Source organism: Triturus cristatus, chromosome 5_2, assembly GCF_964204655.1.
Source record: "Triturus cristatus chromosome 5_2, aTriCri1.1, whole genome shotgun sequence".
NCBI lineage: Eukaryota > Metazoa > Chordata > Amphibia > Caudata > Salamandridae > Triturus > Triturus cristatus.
Window position 1 is genome coordinate 842,393,264 of NC_140588.1, and position 18,383 is coordinate 842,411,646.

Genomic DNA, 18,383 nt, shown 5'->3' on the forward strand with positions numbered 1-18,383 from the left:
GAGCCAGTAGTGGACTAGCGCGACATCAACACATCAGCCGACCTAAGTGAAAGCAGCCCGCACCCGCAGGCAGCCACGAAGACTGGGCCCAGAGAAATTGAGTGAATGAGACCAGTTAGGAGGCTGATGCCATTGGGGCGTAACGGAGAACAGCCATAACCGTAACACCTACATACGAATCTGGGGACCCACAATTAAATCCAGCGAGACCCGAACCTGGAAGCAAACCAGTACATCAGCGCACTACTCACAAGTCAAACAAAGAGGCCTCCCACGGCCAGAGTGAACACTAGCTGGGCCTGGAGAGATTCAAGGAGGGGATCAGAGGAAGAGCTGGTAACACCTGTGCTCATCCGAAACTGTCCGCAAAAAGATCGCCAAAGCAGAAACACCTGGAGCAACACCACACACAGGTGAGATCCCAAAGATAGCTGGGAGACACGCTACGGATCTGCGCAAGGAGCAGATCCTCAACAGCGCCCAGGAGCTCATCGCCCCCAAGAAATCATAGAAGGTGAGCTCCAAGCCGGTAGAAAGACCAGCGCGTGGCCCCATAGTGAGCGATACCCCAGTCCCCAAACACATGTGCAGAGACATAGCACTTAGGCCCTAAACCAGCTACAGTTTCCAGGGGACCCAGTGGGCGGCTCTCCCAAGACACGAGGCCGCATTCCAATGTAGGCAACACAAAACACCTACCAACCTAAAAGGGAGATCTGGTGAGGGCCAGACTCCTAATGTCAGAATGGGTGAATATCGTTGGGTTCCTCGGGAGCAGTACCTTCAAGAAGCCCACCTTCCAGTAGCTTTGACTCAACCTTAATTGCACTGAGGATCAAAGTGGCTAGACGGGGGGAAAGGATTTGGGAAGGGTACTGCGGGGTGGGAGACCTGGAACAAGACGTTGTCCTTAATTAGCTTTCCTGACATACCGTATGAGCTCTTGGGCTAAACTATCATGATTAAATACCAATAACATACCTGTAAAGAAAAGCAGGTTACTTATGAAACCGTTGTCACTCTAATACCTTCTTCACATGGAATGGAATAGCTGCTCCTCTAATTCTCTAAACAAAATATAATAATATAGACTCTGATTAATCTCCTACTTGCATAAACACTATGTTACAAAGCGAATCATACTTTCATATAAAAGAGTCTATTAGCTTTTGTCACACTGGCTCTTTCTTAAATTATGATTTGCATATACCACTGTTAAGAATCACAGTGCTATTTCCAACAAGCGTTCCATTAATGCACAGCAGGTTTCAAATGCAAAGTTTGTTTCAACCTGTAATGCGAATATTATCTGTGTACATGCCCAAGAAAGCTCTTCAGGGCGATGTGCCACGTTCAAAATGCAAATGTTCAAGAAAGCACCTCAGCGAGTTGTGCCAAAGTCAATATGCAAATGCCCAAGAAGCGCTTCAGCATGATGTGCCCCATTCCAATATAAAAAATACCCAAAAAGCGCTGCAGCGCGATGTGCCAATCATCAATATGCAAATGCCCAAAAACGTGCTTCAGCGCGATGTGCTACATTCCCCAATGCAAATGCCCAATAAGTTCTTCAGCGCGATGTGCCAAACTCCATTAAACAAATGCCCAATAAATCTCTTCGACGAAGAGAGCTTGAGTCAAAATGTAAATATCGGCATATTGCTCCTCTAAACAAAATGGAACGATCCTACCTGTTGGTAGTCAAGGGAAGGATATACAACCTGCATTAAGTCGTCAAAGATCTTCTCACTGAAACCGGAGACCTGCTTCTGCTGCTTTTCACACTCAGAGTTCTCAAAGACCAGCAAAGAGAACACCGTATGGCCCCTATTTAAAGGCTTTCTTAAGAAGTTTCCAGATGACAGCTCTCATGTAAACTACTGGAGCTGAGAAGGGCCAATAGACCTTGGGCAGCAGACTATGAGTTTGAAGTCTGCAACAGTCTGTAACAAGCATTGGTATAAACAAGTGACAATGCAAACAATAAGCAATGGCAAAACCAATAAACAAGCACTGGTAAAAGTAATAGGAAAAATCATGACAGTCCACCCCATCAAAAATGCTTACACTCCCGTTACATAGGAGCCTCCGGATGTTGGGTGTGAAATTTACATAACAACCGTGGTGCGAAAATAGCGTCACTTGGTTCCCAAGAGTCCTCATCTGGACCATAGCCTTTCCAGGAAATTAGGTACCGTAGTTTTCCTTTTATGCACTTACTACCTTTTGTACTGCTTACCTCGTATTCTGCATGATCTCCGACAATGAGAGGCGGTGGACGAGTTTGTTGTTTGTTCTTTGCTGGTTTCAACAATGAAGTATGAAATACAAGATAGATTTTTATGGTACTTGGCAATTTCAATTTAAACGCTACTGGGTTAACACATTTTTCAATTTCAAATGACCTTATAAATCGTGGATGGAATTTATTTTTCCTTTTAAATTGAAATTTTCTGTAGAAAGCCAGACAAAATCTCCAGGCTTGTATTTTGGTCCTAATTTTCTCTTCCTATCAGCAAATCTTTTGTAGTCTGCTTTTGCTTTCTGTAAATTATATTGTAAATGTTTCATTGTAGCAACCATTCCTTGTAACCTTGCATTCAAAGAGGGTATATTAGTCTGAGGTTGTGCTAACAGTAGTGGAGCTTAACGTGGGTGACAGCTATGATTTGCGAAGAACGGTGACATGTTTGTTGAAGCATGCTTTAAATTATTATAAGCAAATTCTGCTTCCCAAAGAAAATTCACCTATGAGCCGTGTTGTTTAAATAAATAGCATCGTAAATATTGCTTTAGTATCTGATTTACCTGTTCTGTTTGGCCTTCCGATTTGGGATGGAAACTCGTAGACATGTTTCCGTTTATTTGTAATATTTCGCACCAAGCTTTCCATACCTTTGATTTGAATTGAGCCCCTCAATAAGAAGTTATAGTTCGAGTCAAACCATGTAATCTTACTACATTTTGAACCAATAAAGTCACTAATTGAGTTACAGTTGTCATTTTCTCAAAAAGCAATACAATAAGCAATCTTTGAAAGTCTATCAACCACTTTTAAAATGGTAGTTTTCCCTTGATCTTTAGGTAATTCAGTAATAAAGTCCATGGATATATCTTCCCAAGATGCATTGGCGTAGGAAGAGGCTGAAGTAACCCTTTTTTAGCGCCATGTTCTCCTTTAGCTTGAGCACAAACATCAAATTGTTTTACATATTGGAGAACATCTTCTCTCCACGTAGGCCACCTGAAATGTCTTTGGAAAAGCTCTTGAGTCTTTGCTATCCCAGGATGTCCAGGTAATGGTTTTGTGTGACACCTTGAGGAACTTGTCTTTGTAATGGTTTTGATGGAATGTATAATAATGTTTTTTGAAAAGGCAATCCTTAAATGATAGTTCTATCCTTGTCTTTTTGTTGCCACAATAGAACTTGGTTTAACAACATACTTTTTCGTATGTCTTTAAAAATTGTTCAGAGATTGTAACTACAATAATTTGTTCTTTAGGAATGATGGATGGTGGTGTACCTTCTATTTTTATTTTTTCCTCTAATGTTTCGCATCAAGATAAGGCATCTGCTTCATTATTTATTTTGCTTGGTCTGAAAGTTATATTAAAGTTGAATTCTGCAAAAAATAAGGTCCAACGTAACTGTTGCGGTGTCAAAGCACTAGAACATTGCAAAAATTGGAGGTTACAATGGACTGTGTAGACAGTCACAATATGTTTTGCACCCAAGAGATAATGGAGCCATCCTTTAAAGGTGGGATGAATAGCCAATAACTCTTTCTCTGCCACTGTATATTTCATTTCAGCAGGTAAAATGTTTATTTTATAGGAATGCAATGGGTGTAATTGGTTATCTCGTTTATACTTTTGAGAAAGAATTGCCCCAATTGCAGTATCAGAAGCATCCACTTCAATAATGAAATGCCGATTGATATCTGGATGACTTAGAATAGGGGCTGTCGTGAATGCTGTTTTTAGGGTTTAGAAGCTGGATTTTGTTTCTGCAGTCCATTGAAATGGATTATGTTTCCTTAACAATTTTGTTAAAGGACTTGCTTTGGTTGAAAACTGTTTGATGAAGTGACGATAAAAGTTTGCAAATCCTAAGAATCGTTGGATATCCTTAACTGAAGTTAATTCTGGCCAATCTAATATTCCTTGCACCTTTCTGGGTGCCATTGTAATTCCGGGAGGTGACAATATAAAAGCTAAAAATTCCACTTGGTAAGTATGGAATTCGCACTTCGATAAGTTGCGAAAAAGACCATGTTGGCGCAGGGTAGTTAATACAAGTTTGACATGTTTTTCATGTTCCAAGATAGATTGTGAATAGATTAATAGGTAAACTATGTAGGCAATGACAAACCTGTCAAAAAAATCTCTTAAGACATCATTAATAAAAAACTTGAAAAGCCGCAGGGGCATTGCTGAGACCTAAGGACATCATGCAATATTCAAACAAGCCAAAACAAGTTCAAAAAGTGGTCTTCCATTCGTCTCTGGCTCGAACACGTACAAGATGGTATGCTCCTTTCAGATCCAACTTGGTGTAAATAGTTGCAGATCTTACTTGGTCCAAAAGAAGAGAATAAGTGGCAATGGATATCGATTTTTAATGGTAATGTTATTTGACGCAATTCAATCTATGCACAAACGTAATTCCCAATTACTTTTCAGGCACAAAGAAGAGAGGAGAAGCTACTGGAGACTTGGAGGGTAGGATGAAACCTGTCTTTAAAAATTTGTCTAAATATTCCCTGAGATGTTGGTTCTCCTGCTCAGTAAACGTGTAGATCCTACTACAAGGAATTTTAGCACCAGGTACCAGATCTATTTCACAGTCATATGTTCTGTTAGGTAAAAGGGTCTCAGCACTTTGTTCGCAGAATACATCTCAAAAATTGTCATTTATCGCAGGTAATTCTATGTTTTGCTCTGCAGCCATACCGATATAATGAGCAGTTGTTTTACTATGCTCTTGCACCTTGGTTTTGGACATGGTTTCTTTTGAATGTAAGCATTCCTGTTGACACCAATCTGATTGAAATGTAACACTTCTCTTAGCCCAGTCTATAGTGGGATTATGATCTGTCAATCAAGGCATCCTGAGGAAGACACCAAATTGAGGGGCATCAATAATATCAAAGGATATTTTTTCCACATCGGTTTGGTCTTGAGTAAAGCATGTCATGGTTATCTTAATGGTGGAATGCGTAATTAATCCAGATGTTAATTGTTTGCCATGTACCGCATGAACCATTTCTGTTTTCTGTTTTGCTTAGGTTGGGATTTCCAGTTTTGTTGCGAAAGCGGTGTCAATAAAATTGCCAGTGGCTCCAGAATCTACCATGACCACCGCGGCTTTGGGTTCTTGCTGAAAAATTACGAATTGTACGTTCAATACTAAATGTGGGACAGAAATTTGCATTGTGTTAGCAACCGATTGTTCAGGAGATAAAGATTTGTTACTCAAGGAAGTCTCCTGGCTATTTCTCGAGTATTCTAGTTTCCGACCTTAGTCATGGTTGTGTTTGGTTTTGCTAAACGGTCTTTGACAAAATGTCCTTTTTTCCCGCAATATAAGCATAGACCCTTTTTACGATGAGAATCTTTTTCTTCAGTCGTCAAAGGTTTTCATATTCCTCTGATTTCCATAGGTTCACTAGTATCTGGGAAGATGACAGATCGTTTGTCTTTGGGTCTTTGGGTTGAAATGAAGGCTTAGATGCTTTCTGTCTCTACCATCTGATACTCTGTGATCCAACCGAAGACTTAGAGATATTAAGTCTTTGCATGTTCTTGGCTGCGGATCCATTGGAGCTATCAAGTCCTTTAATTCATCTCGTATACCTTGATAATATAGAGCCGCTCTTTTATATTCTGGCCAATTCGTTTCTGCTATTAAGTGATTGAATTGGGTTAAATAATGGACCAAATCCTTATTTCCTTGATTTAGCTCTAATAATTAATGATCAGCTGATCCTGTAATTGTTCATTGGTCAAAAACTTTTTCAAATTCCGATTTGAAACGAGACTAACAGTAAAGCAATGAGTCATCCGATTGTACAACAGAAACTGCCCACATAGCAGCGTCTCCGCTGAAATAAGAAATCAGAAAGGTAATTATAGATTGAGCATCAGGGAAAGATGTGGATTTTACCATAAAGTCTAGTTGTACTTGAGTTAAGAATGTTTGACATTTGTGTGGTTCACCTGCAAAACTTTCTGGAGGTGCCAAAGGAACTGTCATTGGAACCATCACTGATACTGTAGAGGTAGTAGAGCTACTAGCAGCAGCTACATCTGGGGAACGAGATATCGCTATTTGTGTTTATAACTGAGTTACCTTACTAGCTAAAGCCGCTGTCTCTTGTCTAGCTGCTGACAATTGTTTTTGCATGTTTCTCAACATGGAACACAAGTCCTCCAAGGTGGCCATTCTGAAGATACTGCTCAGGAGGAACCAAAATTCATGTGCTGGTTATTCTGTCAGAACTGGTAAATATAGTTGGGTTCCTCATGAGCTATACCCTCAAGAAGCCCACTTTCCAGCAGCTTTGACTCAAGCTTAATTGCACTGAGGATCTAAGGGGCTAGACGGGAGGAAGGGATTTGTGAAGGGTACTGTATGGAAGGAGACTTTGAACGAGACGTTATCCTCAATTAGCTTTCCTGATATACTGTGTGAACTCTTGGGCTAAACTAGCATTGTTAAATAGCAATAACATACCTGTAAAGAAAAGCAGGTTACTTATGAAACAGTCGTCACTCTAATACCTTCTTCACATGGAATGGAATAGCTGCTCCTATAATTCTCAAAATATAACAATATAGACTCTATGATTAATCTTGTGCTTGCATAAACACTATGCTCCAGAGCGAATCACACTTTCAAATAAAAGAGTCTATTAGCTTTTGTCACACTGTCTCTTTCTTAAATTATGATTCGCATGGAACACTGTTAAAAATCACATTAATGCACAACAGATTTCAAATGCAAAGTTTGTTTCAACCTGTAATGTGAATATTATCTATGCACATCCCCAAGAACGTGCTTCAGCGCGATGTGCCACGTTCAATATGCAAATGTTCAAGAAAGCGCCTCAGCGAATTGTGCCAAAGTCAATATGCGAATGCCCAAGAAGCGGTCCAGGGCGATGTGCCACATTCCAATATACAAATGCCCAAAAAGCGATGTAGTGCGATATGCCAATGTTCAATATGCAAATGCCCAAAAATGCTCTTCAGCGCAATGTGCCACATTCCAAAATGCAAATGCCCAAGAAACGATTAAGCACAATGTGCCAAAGTCCATTAAACAAATGCCCAATAAATCGCTTCGACGAAGAGAGCTCGAGTTAAAGTGCAAATATCAGCATACTGCTCCTTTAAACAAAATGGAACAATTCTACCTGTTGGTGGTCAAGGGAAGGATCTACAACCTGCATTAAGTGGTCAAAGATCTTCTCACTGAAACCAGAGATCTGCTGTTGCTGCTCACACTCAGAGTTTTCAATAACCAACAAAGAGAACAGGGTGTGGCCCCTATTTAAAGTCTTTCTTAAGAAGTTTTCAGATGACAGCTCTCATGTAAACTACTGGAGCTGAGAAGGGCCAATAGACCTTGGGCAGCAGACTATGAGTTTGAAGTCTGCAACAGTCTGTAACAAGCATTGGTATAAACAAGTGACTATGCAAACTATAAGTACTGGTAAAACCGATAAACAAGCCCTGGTAAAAGCAAAAGAAAAATCATGACACCTAATTATAGTCAAGGGACCCACAGGGTTGAAGCTGGTCACACATAAGAGAAAGAGATGCTTAATACACCTGCCAATCATGCACCCGGAGACAATCAAATCACGCATCCTGCAAAAGGTGCAGCGCAAATCGCCTGTCGACCCACCAGACTGAAAGAGCAGCAACCTAGGGACAAGATTGCAACTGGGGGGTGGCCCCCAACAATAGCAGGAGAGCTGCGGTATGACAATACACAGAGTGAACCCCAAATGAAAAAAATAGAAAGAAGAACCCCTCTTGGCTGGTGCTCCTGACAAACTTTCTCTGCACATTCAGGGCCTAAAAAGCAACAAGCCCAGTTTTGTTCTTGGAAGAGATACTCCCCCCCGCAAGCTACAGCTTGGAAGACCTACCCGGTTGAGACGGTATTGCTTCTGCAAGGAACAAGAAGAGGGCCACATATAAAAACATGCTGCTTAAACACCCTGGCTCTCAGGAAGGAGATCCCCAGGTGACCCAAGTAGAGTGTTGTCGCCGGCGACAGAAGTCATGGATGCCCCAGTTACCCGCCTATATTTAGAAACTCTCTTTCAGGGCTCAGGGATGACTTCCAAGCTTTGAAAAGTGATTTGGCCGGTGGGCTGCAGTCCGTACACAAAGAGGTAACAGACATTGGGGTCCGAGTGCATGCCATCCAGGGCCAGGAGAGCTCCAGGGATGAAGAGATCGAACAGTTACAACAAGAAATTATTAACCTATGGGAGCAACACCTAGACATGCAAGCACACAGGGAGGACTTGTAAAATCGCTCTAGGTGAAATAGCATTTGCATACGAGGAGTAGGCCTGGGCTAAAATTTCATTCCGTTCACGGAAATTGCGATAATTTTACATTTTCGCGTTCCGCGGAAAGCGCGAAAATGTCAAAATTTCCGCATTCCGCAGCTTAGCGATAATTTGGTTCTTGCTCGTGCTGTAAAATAATACATTCTCGTGCGCGCGCGCGATCGCCTTACCTGAATCCCTGCGTTCGTCGACAAGTTTTGTTGATCCGGTCGCGTTCTCCATGAGATGTTGTATTGTTTTTAGCCATTTGCGCTGTCTCGCGACAGTTCGCGCCCGCAGTGACGTCATGCGTCGCGCGATCACGTCTTTCTTCTCGCGATCATGCACCGCGAGACAACCGAAAACAAGATGGCCGCACCCGCGAGCAACAACATGGGTAAGTTGGCGAGCCACAACCATGCAGAAAATCTCGCGAACATGCGGGAAAAAAACTTCCGCATCTTCGCGATATTTCCGCGTGTTTGCGATAATTTTTAACATTTTCGCGATAATTTGCGAAAGTGGATTTCACAAATTCCGCCCACCCCTAACGAGTAGCACCAAGAGAGTCTGAAAATTGAGACATTGAGACCTATGTCGTGGAACTGTTCGCCTACAGTCTAGGAATTACCCCAGCTGCCGACATCTGCTTAGATAGGACACACAGAGTTGGTCGCTGGGGACCTGGGACAAGGAGGACTCTAGATATCTTGGCATGTGTTCAAACCTATGCTCTTAAGGAATGCATCCTAAAGAAAGCATGAGATATGCCCACAGTATGATTCAAAGACCAGACCCTCCACTCACTCTCAACCTTCCTTCAGTCGCAGAAAGAGGCCTACTCATGGGGTCACCCATTCCGCTTAATCTTTCACTGGCAAGACCAACTCCACCAGATAAGCTCTTCTGCGGAGGGCAGTGTACTGCTTGAACTGAGCTTTGCTGAGGAATCTAGCAGAGAAGGGACAACAACAAGTTTGAACAACAATACCCATTGGCGCTGGTCAAAAGACCCACCCAAATGAAGGCCAAGATAAATTCCTACAAGAAGCTGCAGCAGACATTTTAACCGCACCAGACAGATGGGTGATAATGGGAGGTGAATTAAGCTTAGTCTTCAACAACACAGTTTATCGTTCCAGCCAGTGACAGGAAGCATCCAGGGAAATCAGTCAGGGTGTGGCCCGCACATTATAGAAATTTGGCTTAAGTGACATCTGGAGGCATAAGCATTCAAACACTAGAGATTACACATACTACTCCCACGCACACAAATTCTATGCAAGTTTAGACCATTTTCTCGGGGCTGGAAAGGTCCTATCAGCGATGAAAGCAATTGACATTGACCCTAGATCCTTGATGGGCCACTCAATGTTCTTGTTAGATCTGGGGCTCAATTCCACAGACATAGAAGTGGGTCCTGGATATTACGGGTAACTCTCCTGTGTAGGCTAGAAGTAATCAAGCGGGTAGAGAGTGTGATTCACCAGTACCTAGAGGTTGATGAAACACAAGAGATATTGAGTGCAATGATATGGGATGCAATGAAAGCTGTGCTTAGGGGGAACTAATTTCGATCTCAGCTGCAGACAAGAAAGAGTGCTGCGAAAAGCACACCTAGCTTCAGCAACAAACATGAGAGTTAGAGAGCATACATCCTAGAACTGGGGCCCCTAGGGTTTAGTGCCAAGTAGAGGCGACCAGGGAACAATTGGCAGTACTGTACTTGGACAGAGTGGCATGCTCTTTACTATGTCTCAAGCATGCTTTCTATGCTGGAGGCAATAAACCAGGGAGAATGTTGGCAAATAAACTCAGAGGCCAAAGATGGTCCAACTTAGTCGAGACCCTATTGACAGCATATGGGGCAGAGATTACGGGAGATAAAGAGTTAGTGGATATATTTGGAGACTATTATAAGGACCTTTACTCCACGCAAGACCTTCCACGTCACGCAATCCTTAACTACTTAGAAAACTCCAACGTTACAAGCCTGACGGAGGAGCAGGCAGTGAACCTGGTTAGCCCCAGCAGAATAGAAGAGGTAATTGTTGCAATTTCACGACTGAATCCCCACATATCATCAGGGCCCGATGGCTTTTCGGCTCCCTTTTATAAAACTTTTTAAAATATATTGGCTCCCCTCCTCACCAGATTTTTTAATGAGATTTCGGAAGCAAGGACACTTCCCCCCTCCATGAGGGAAGCCTCAATAGTGTTGATAGCTAAACATGGAAAGGACAAACATTTATGTGCATCATATAGACCAATATCCCTCCTGAACGTAGATGCTAAACTATTCACAAGCATCCTAGTCACACGCCTAGCCACCTATATGCCAGGACTGGTAGGTCCAGACTAGGCTGGATTCATGCAAGGCAGACAGAGTTCAGATAATATAAGAGAATTCTCCATCCTATAGATAAAGCATCACGTTGCCAAAGAGACACCGTGCTCTTCTCCATAAGTCCATAAACGTGGAGAAAGCTTTTGATTGCGTCCATTGGGCCACTGACAGTTGGGGTGGCTACACCATATCTTTCACGTATTAGCATTTATCTTGCTGCTATCAGAGGAGTTCATAGAACTTACCTGCCCTAGATATCTCAGACTGCTACACTTGACTAACTCATAAATACGCCCAGCGGCTAGAGTCCCTCCAGAGTTTTATAATCATGGTCACATAGCAACACATATTTCTACAAGTACCCAGGGGGTCGGGTTAAGGTGGGTGAGAATTGGGGGAGTTGTGTTTCTGTTTTCTGTTTTATATACTAAAATGCGTTGCTAACAGCACTGGCTTTAGCTGAATTTTGATGCTACTTCAGAGATAATATTGCCTTTACTCTGTCATATACTTTAATGAATAAACAAATTTAAACTGAACAAGACTGCCACAATCCAATTCCAGAGAAACTGGAATCCCAAGACGAGGGATCAATTCCATTAGCAATAATTTGCCCACAGTCAGGCTGTCATTCACCTTAGTGAGTTATGTCACCACCCATCAGGAAAAAATATAAACTCCCATCAAAATGTAATAGAGCCCATTGCAAACAGGCATCTTTACAAGGTCAAGATGCCTGTGATTAGAGGGACCACCTGATCTCCCTATGTGTAAGGACTGGAGTTCTCCTTTCTGCATTGAGCTGTTGGCAGTTGGATCATCTGTGACATAACTCAGCTGCAATTAAACAGAACCAGTGGCTAAATTATTACGAACTAATGCGACAAACCATCACATCTCGGCCTATGTGGGTAGCACCATGGAAGTAAAGTGCCATGGAGGCAGCATGTAATACAAGATAATAATTTACTGAGACACAATTGTCATATTCATTCTGATACACCTCTCCTGTTCATACAATGGTACTTCTTCCTGCAATCTCTTACCCTCTTCCCACATATCAGCAACAGTCATCAAAAGATTTACAGATATTTTATACTGAGAATATTTTGAAAAATCTTTATCAATCAGAATCAATCAATCAATGAATCAGAAGTTTGTTAAGTGCGGCTACTCGCCCGTAAGGGACTCAAGTTGCTAGGGGTAGGGAGGGTGCAGGATCCATTCCATCAAGGAGGGGGTCTGTCAAAGAGACTGGTTTTGAGCTTTCTTGTGAAGATGAGGAGGTATGTTGTCTGTCTATGGTGGAGCGGAAGAGCGTTCCAGGCTTTGGCCGCGAGGAAGGAGCAGGAGCGGCCTGCCGATCTGGTCTTTCTGGTGCTGGGGACCATGGCGTAAGAGATCTGGGCTGATCGTAGGGTCCTTTCGGGTGTGTGGAATTTGAGTTCAGGTATGCTGGTCCGATGCTGTAGAGGGCCTTGTGTGCGTGGGTGAGTATCTTGAAGATGATTCTTGCCTCGACCGGGAGCCAGTGGAGTGTGCGCAGGTGCTGGGAGATGTGGCAGGGTTTTAGCAGGTTGAGAACCAGTCTTGCGGTGGCATTCTGGATGTTCTGTAGCTTGCGGGTAAGGTTTTGGTTATTCCGGCGTTGAGTGTGTTGCCGTAGTCGAGTCTGCTGGTGACCAGAGCGTGAGTGACGGTCTTTCTATTTTCAAGGGGGATCTATTTGAAGGTCTTTCAAAGGAGGCGGAGAGTGTGGAAGGAGGAGGACGAGACAGAGTTGATCTGGTGGTCCATTTTGAGCTCAGAGTCCAGGATGATTCCCAGGTTGCGTGCGTGGTCCGTGGGGGTTGGCGGGTTTCCGAGGGTGGGGGGCCACCAGGTGTCGCCCCAGGCGTTGGTGTTTGGACCCATGATGAGAACTTCTGTTTTGTTGGTGTTTAGTTTTAGACAGCTGTTTTTCATCCATTTGGCGATGGCTTCCATGCCTTCTCGAAAGGTGTGTCTGGCGGTGTTGGGTTCGTTGGATAGGGAGAGGATGAGTTGGATGTCGTCTGCGTATAACAAAGTGTTCAGTCCATAGGTCTTGACGATGGGGGCGAGTGGAGCCATGTAGATGTTGAAGAGTGTTGGGCTAAGGGAGGAGCCCTAGCGGACTCTGCAGGTGGTAGGTATAGGGTCCAAGAGGAAAGGGGGAGTCCGACCCACTGAGTTCTGCCGGAGAGGAAAGAGCGGATCCAGTCGAATGCCTTGTCCTGGATTCCTGCGTCGTGGAGTCTGCGTATTAGGGTGCGATGAGAAACTGTTGAACGCCGCTGAGAGGTCGAGGAGGATGAGGGCTACTGTTTCACCTTTGTTTAGTAGGGTGCGGATGTCATCTGTTGCAGCGAAGAGAGCGGTTTCCGTACTGTGGCTTTTTCTGAAGCCGATTGGGAGGAGTCGAGGATGTTGTGCTGTTCAATGAATGTGGCGAATTGGCTGTTGATGGCTTATTCGATGACCTTCGCTGGGAAGGGGAGCAGGGAGATGGGTCTGTAGTTTTTTAGGTCGGTGGGGTCCACGAGGGTTTCTTCAGGAGGAAGTTGACCTCGTCGTGTTTCCAGTCATCGGGGAATGAGGCAGTCACCAGGGAGCGGTTGATGGTGTGGCAGAGCATAGGTGCGATGGTGTTGGCGGCTCTGTTGAAGATGTGGTGAGGGCAGGGGTCCATGGGGGTTCCTGAGTGGATTGTCTTCATTGTATTAAGTGTGTCTTCGGTGGTGAGGGCTGTCCAGTTGTCAATCACTGGTCTCTGCGTGTCAGGGTGGTTGGTGAGGGTTCAGTGTGTTGGTTGTCTTCATCGAAGTTGTTGTAGATGCTCTTGATTTTGTAGTGGAAAAGGGTGCTGAGTTTGTCGCAGAGGTCTTGTGAGAGAGGGATGTCAGTAGACTTGTTAGTGGGTTGGGTAATCTCCTTAATGATGTTGAAGAGTTCCTTGCTGTTTTGTGCGTGGGTGGAGATCCTGTCTTCAATCGCTTTTTTCCTTGTTAATCTGATGAGTTGGTAGTGGGCGTTGGTGGCGGTTTTGAAGTTGTTGTGGGCTTCTGTGGATTTAGTGTTCCTCCAGGCCTTTTCGAGGCGGTGGCAAGTGCGTCTGGACTCTCGCAGTTCGGTGGTAAACCATCTGCTTTCTTGGCAGGAGTATTGTTGTTTTTCTTGAGGAGGGCTATGGTGTTGGTGCTGTCCGAGATCCATCTATGCAGGGTTTGGGCTGCGGTGTTGGGGTCGTCATTTTCTGGGATGGTTGGGGTGGAGTTGTTGAGTGACAAGGTGAGCTAGTCATCAGTGAAATTGGTCCAGTTTCTTCATGAGAGCAGGTGCTGGTGTCTGTGGATGGTGGGGGTTCTGAAGGGCACGTGGACGCAATGATGGTCGGTCCATAGGAGTTCGGTGGTGTGGCTGAAGGTGCTGGAGTTTCCTGTAGTGAAGAGGGGGTCAAGGGTGTGTCCTGCTGAGTGCATGGGCTCAGTTACGATCTAGCGAAGTCCAATGTTGTGGATGTTGTCCAGGAGGGATGCTGTGTTGGGGTCGAGTTGGTTGTCGAGGTGGAAGTTGAAGTCTCCCAGCAGGGTGTTGTTGGTGGATGCGATGGCCTGCAGTGAGATGATGTCCGTGAAGGAGTTGGCAAAGGGTCCGCAGGGTCCAGGAGGTTGGTAGATGAGGGTTCCTCAGAGGGTGGCAGTGGGGCTGGCCAGCATCTTGAAGTGAAGGTGTCCCATCAGGTCTGTGTGCTTGTCAGGGGGTGTGCTCAGAGGCTGAATTTTTGGGCGAATGAGATTCCTCCTCCCAGGTGGGTGGGGCGTTCCTTCCTGGAGATCTTGTATCCTTTGGGAATGACGATGTCGATGTCCGGTCCTGAGGTGGTATTGGTCCAGGTTTCAGTGAAGAATGCTATGTCCGGGGTGGTGCTGTCGCGGACGTCCCAGATTTCGGTAGCATGTTTGTGGAGAGATCGGACGTTGAGGAGGATGCATTTCAGGGTCTTCGGTTTGGGTGTGTTCTTGCAGTCGGGTGGTGCTGGGTCTGTATTCCTTGTGGTGCTGTAGGTTTGTCGGCAGTGGTGACAGCAGAAAGATCTGTGGGTGTCTGCTGGTGAGGCTAGCTTGCAGTTGCGGCCTGGGTTGAGTGTGTTGATGTGGTGTTGGGGTCGAGTTGTTTGTCGAGGTGGAAGTTGAAGTCTTCCAGCAGGGTGTAGTTGGTGGATGCGATGGCCTGCAGGGAGATGATGTCTGTGATGGAGTTGGCAAAGGGTCCGCAGGGTCCAGGGGGTTGGTAGATGAGGGTTCCTCAGAGGGTGGCAGTGAGGATTGCCAGTATCTTGAAGTGAAGGTGTTCCATCAGGTCTTTGTGCTTGTCATGGATGTGCTCAGAGGGTGAATTTGTGAGCGATTGCTATTCCTCCTCCCAGGTGGGTGGGGCGGTCCTTGCTGGAGATCTTGTATCCTTGGGGGATGGCAATGGCGATGTCTGGTCCTGAGGTGGTATTGGTCCAGGTTTCGGTGAAGAATGCAACGTCCGGGGTGGTGCTGTCGTGGAGGTCCCAGATTTCGGTAGCATGTTTGTGGAGAGATCGAACGTTAAGGAGGATGCATTTCAGGGTCTTCGGTTCGGGTGTGTTCTTGCAGTCGGGTTGTGCTGGGTCTGTGTTCCTTGTGGTGCTGTAGGTTTGTCGGCAGCAGTGACAGCAGAAAGATCTGTGGGTGTCTGCTGGTGAGGCTAGCTTGCAGTTGCGGCCTGGGTTGAGTGCGTGGGGTGCTGCTGGGTCATAGCGCTGGTGGGTGCAGAGGTCCAGGGATCCTGAAACCGGGTCGTGGTCGGGTCACAGACCCTAACAGCACTGGCTACTTCATCTGAATAGCTTTTGTCAGTTGTCTCAAAATAATTTTCCCTCTTGTGTGCAGCACACTTTAAAACAGACACTTCGGCTAGCATTTGCACTGCATCAAGAAGTTCCATACAATAATGGCCATTTTTTACTGGGGAGCCAGACAAGGTCATGAAAACCCTTCTGGGATCGCAACTGCCAGAAATCATGGAGCATGTCAATCCTGTATGTCAGCAGTGCCTTCTGTCTAAAAGCAATGCCGGTTCACACAGAAGCTGGGGAGCCGGCAGGGACTGTGGGGGCCTTGAGGCTTCCCCTGTGGTCGCCAATGATCTGGCTATGCCCCGGGGGATGAGGTCCATGGGGAAATATCAGCCGCAAAGGCCCCCTCCCAACAAAAAAAACATATGAAGGCCTGGCGCCAAAGGATGATGTCTCCAGGGCTGAAAAAGGCCTGGGGGGGGGGCCAGAGACCCCCTCCCAATTATAAAAAAATTAATTGGCATGCCCCCGAGGATGGGGTCCCCAGGGCAATATCAGCTTAGGGAAGGGGGGCCAGGTCAGCTCCTCCCGATTGACAAAATAATAATGGCCTGGCCCCAGGAATACGGTCCCCAGGGCCCAAAACGGTCCAGGAAAGGGGGGCCATGTGGCCCCCATTTCTAAAAAAACAAAAAAGCTGCAACTTGCAGAGGCCCCACCCCCTTTCTTCACTACTGTGTAAATGCACCTCCTATCATGCTCCTAGTTGAGGTATGAAGTCCCTTTGGCTGCTGAGAGTCCTCAGGGGTCAGGAAGACCTCCTATTTCCTCCACTAAGCCCCACACTGTGGGATTGCTGAGAGGTGTTCAGATGCCACGTCCCTTTCTCTACCACTCTTCAAACGCACTTCTTGGTGCACTGTTGACTAAAGCAAGGACCCTTAATAGCCGAGTGGACTTCATACCCCAAATAGTACCACATCAGGCGGCACGGTTGCAGATTGGAGGAGAAAGAGGGCGTGGCCACTGAAAACCTCTCAGAAAACCCAGTGTATGGGACTTGCTGGAGGTAACAGGAGGGGTAGTTGGCCCCCAAGGACCCTCAATAGCCAAGGGGACTTCATTCCCCTATTAGTAGTGCGTCAGGAAATGCGTTTGCAGAGTGGTGAAGAAAGGAGGCATGGCCCGCTATCCGATCTCAGAAATCCTGTTCCCGTGGGACTTACTGGTGGTAATAGGAGGGGTAGTTGGCCCCCAAGGACATCCAGGATTGCTGAGAAGATGCCCCCTTTCTCCACCACTCTACAAACCTACCTCCTGGTGCACTACTGTTTGGGGAATGAAGTCCACTTTACTCCTGGGAGACCTTGGGGGCTAATAAGCCCTCCTAGTACCTCCTGAAAGTACTACACAGCGGGATTCCTGAAAGCTGGTTAGAGGCCCCACCCCCTTTCTCCACCACTCTGCCATTATGACTACTACTTAAAAAAATATAGAAATTCACTGAAACAAACAAAGGTTACAGGGACGTTATTGTTAGGAAATACCATTTAAAAAACCTTAGCAATTCACTCCAAAAATCAAGGGACATTATAGATAGGAATTAGAATTTTAAAAAACATAGAAATTCACACAAAAGACCAAAGGTTACAGGGATGGTATAGTTAGTGGCAGATGTTTCTCCTACAAAACCAGACAAATTCAGCAATTATAGTTAATTGAGCTATCTATAGCTCGAGCACCCACATTTCACTGATTATGACTAGGGCTCCTGGTTTTATGGTATTTATTTTTTTGACATTTCCGCCTGTATTTATCCATATTTATTTTTTGCTAATTTTATCTGTATTTATCCATATTTATTTTGGAATTTGTGGAAAAATGCAGCTGAAATTAGTATATTTCCACATTTATTTAACCAGTAAATATGCACTCATGCTTGAATGGCTATGAGGTTTCAATGTTGTAAACCCCCACAAAAGATAAATCAATGCACTGATAAGAAAATATGCATATTTCAGCATCAACTTTGTGCATATCTCCTGCTGTTAAAACCTCTTTACTAAAATTCCTTTCTTTTTTATCCCTATACCTATCAATCCACACAGCAATTGGCCTGGCAGTCATGGCAGACACTATATAGAATTACTCAAAAAGCAACCCAGTTTCCGTTTTTATCCACATTTAAAAATAAATACAGACAAGAAAATAAATGTTTTCTGTCTGTATTTATCTGTAAAAATCCGTAAAAACGGAAAACAGGGAGCCTTAATTATGACCTCATATATAACATCACTCATGACATGGTCAGTGACATCACTGATGACAAAACTGATGACATTTAACCACACATGATATTCACAAATACACCATGACTGTCAGCGCTGGCCCCGGTGTAAAGTCATAATGAAATCGCAAACATTGTGATGTAGTCACGAATATTGGTGAAAACGTAAAACAAAATAAATATAAACACACGTACAGTCAGTTTTACTAAGATACCTACTGACAGACACTCACACATCCAGTGACAGACTCAGTCAAAGGCTCATATAGCCACACAGAGTCCCAGTCTGACACTAACACACTCACTCACAGAACAACTCAAAACTCATGTAA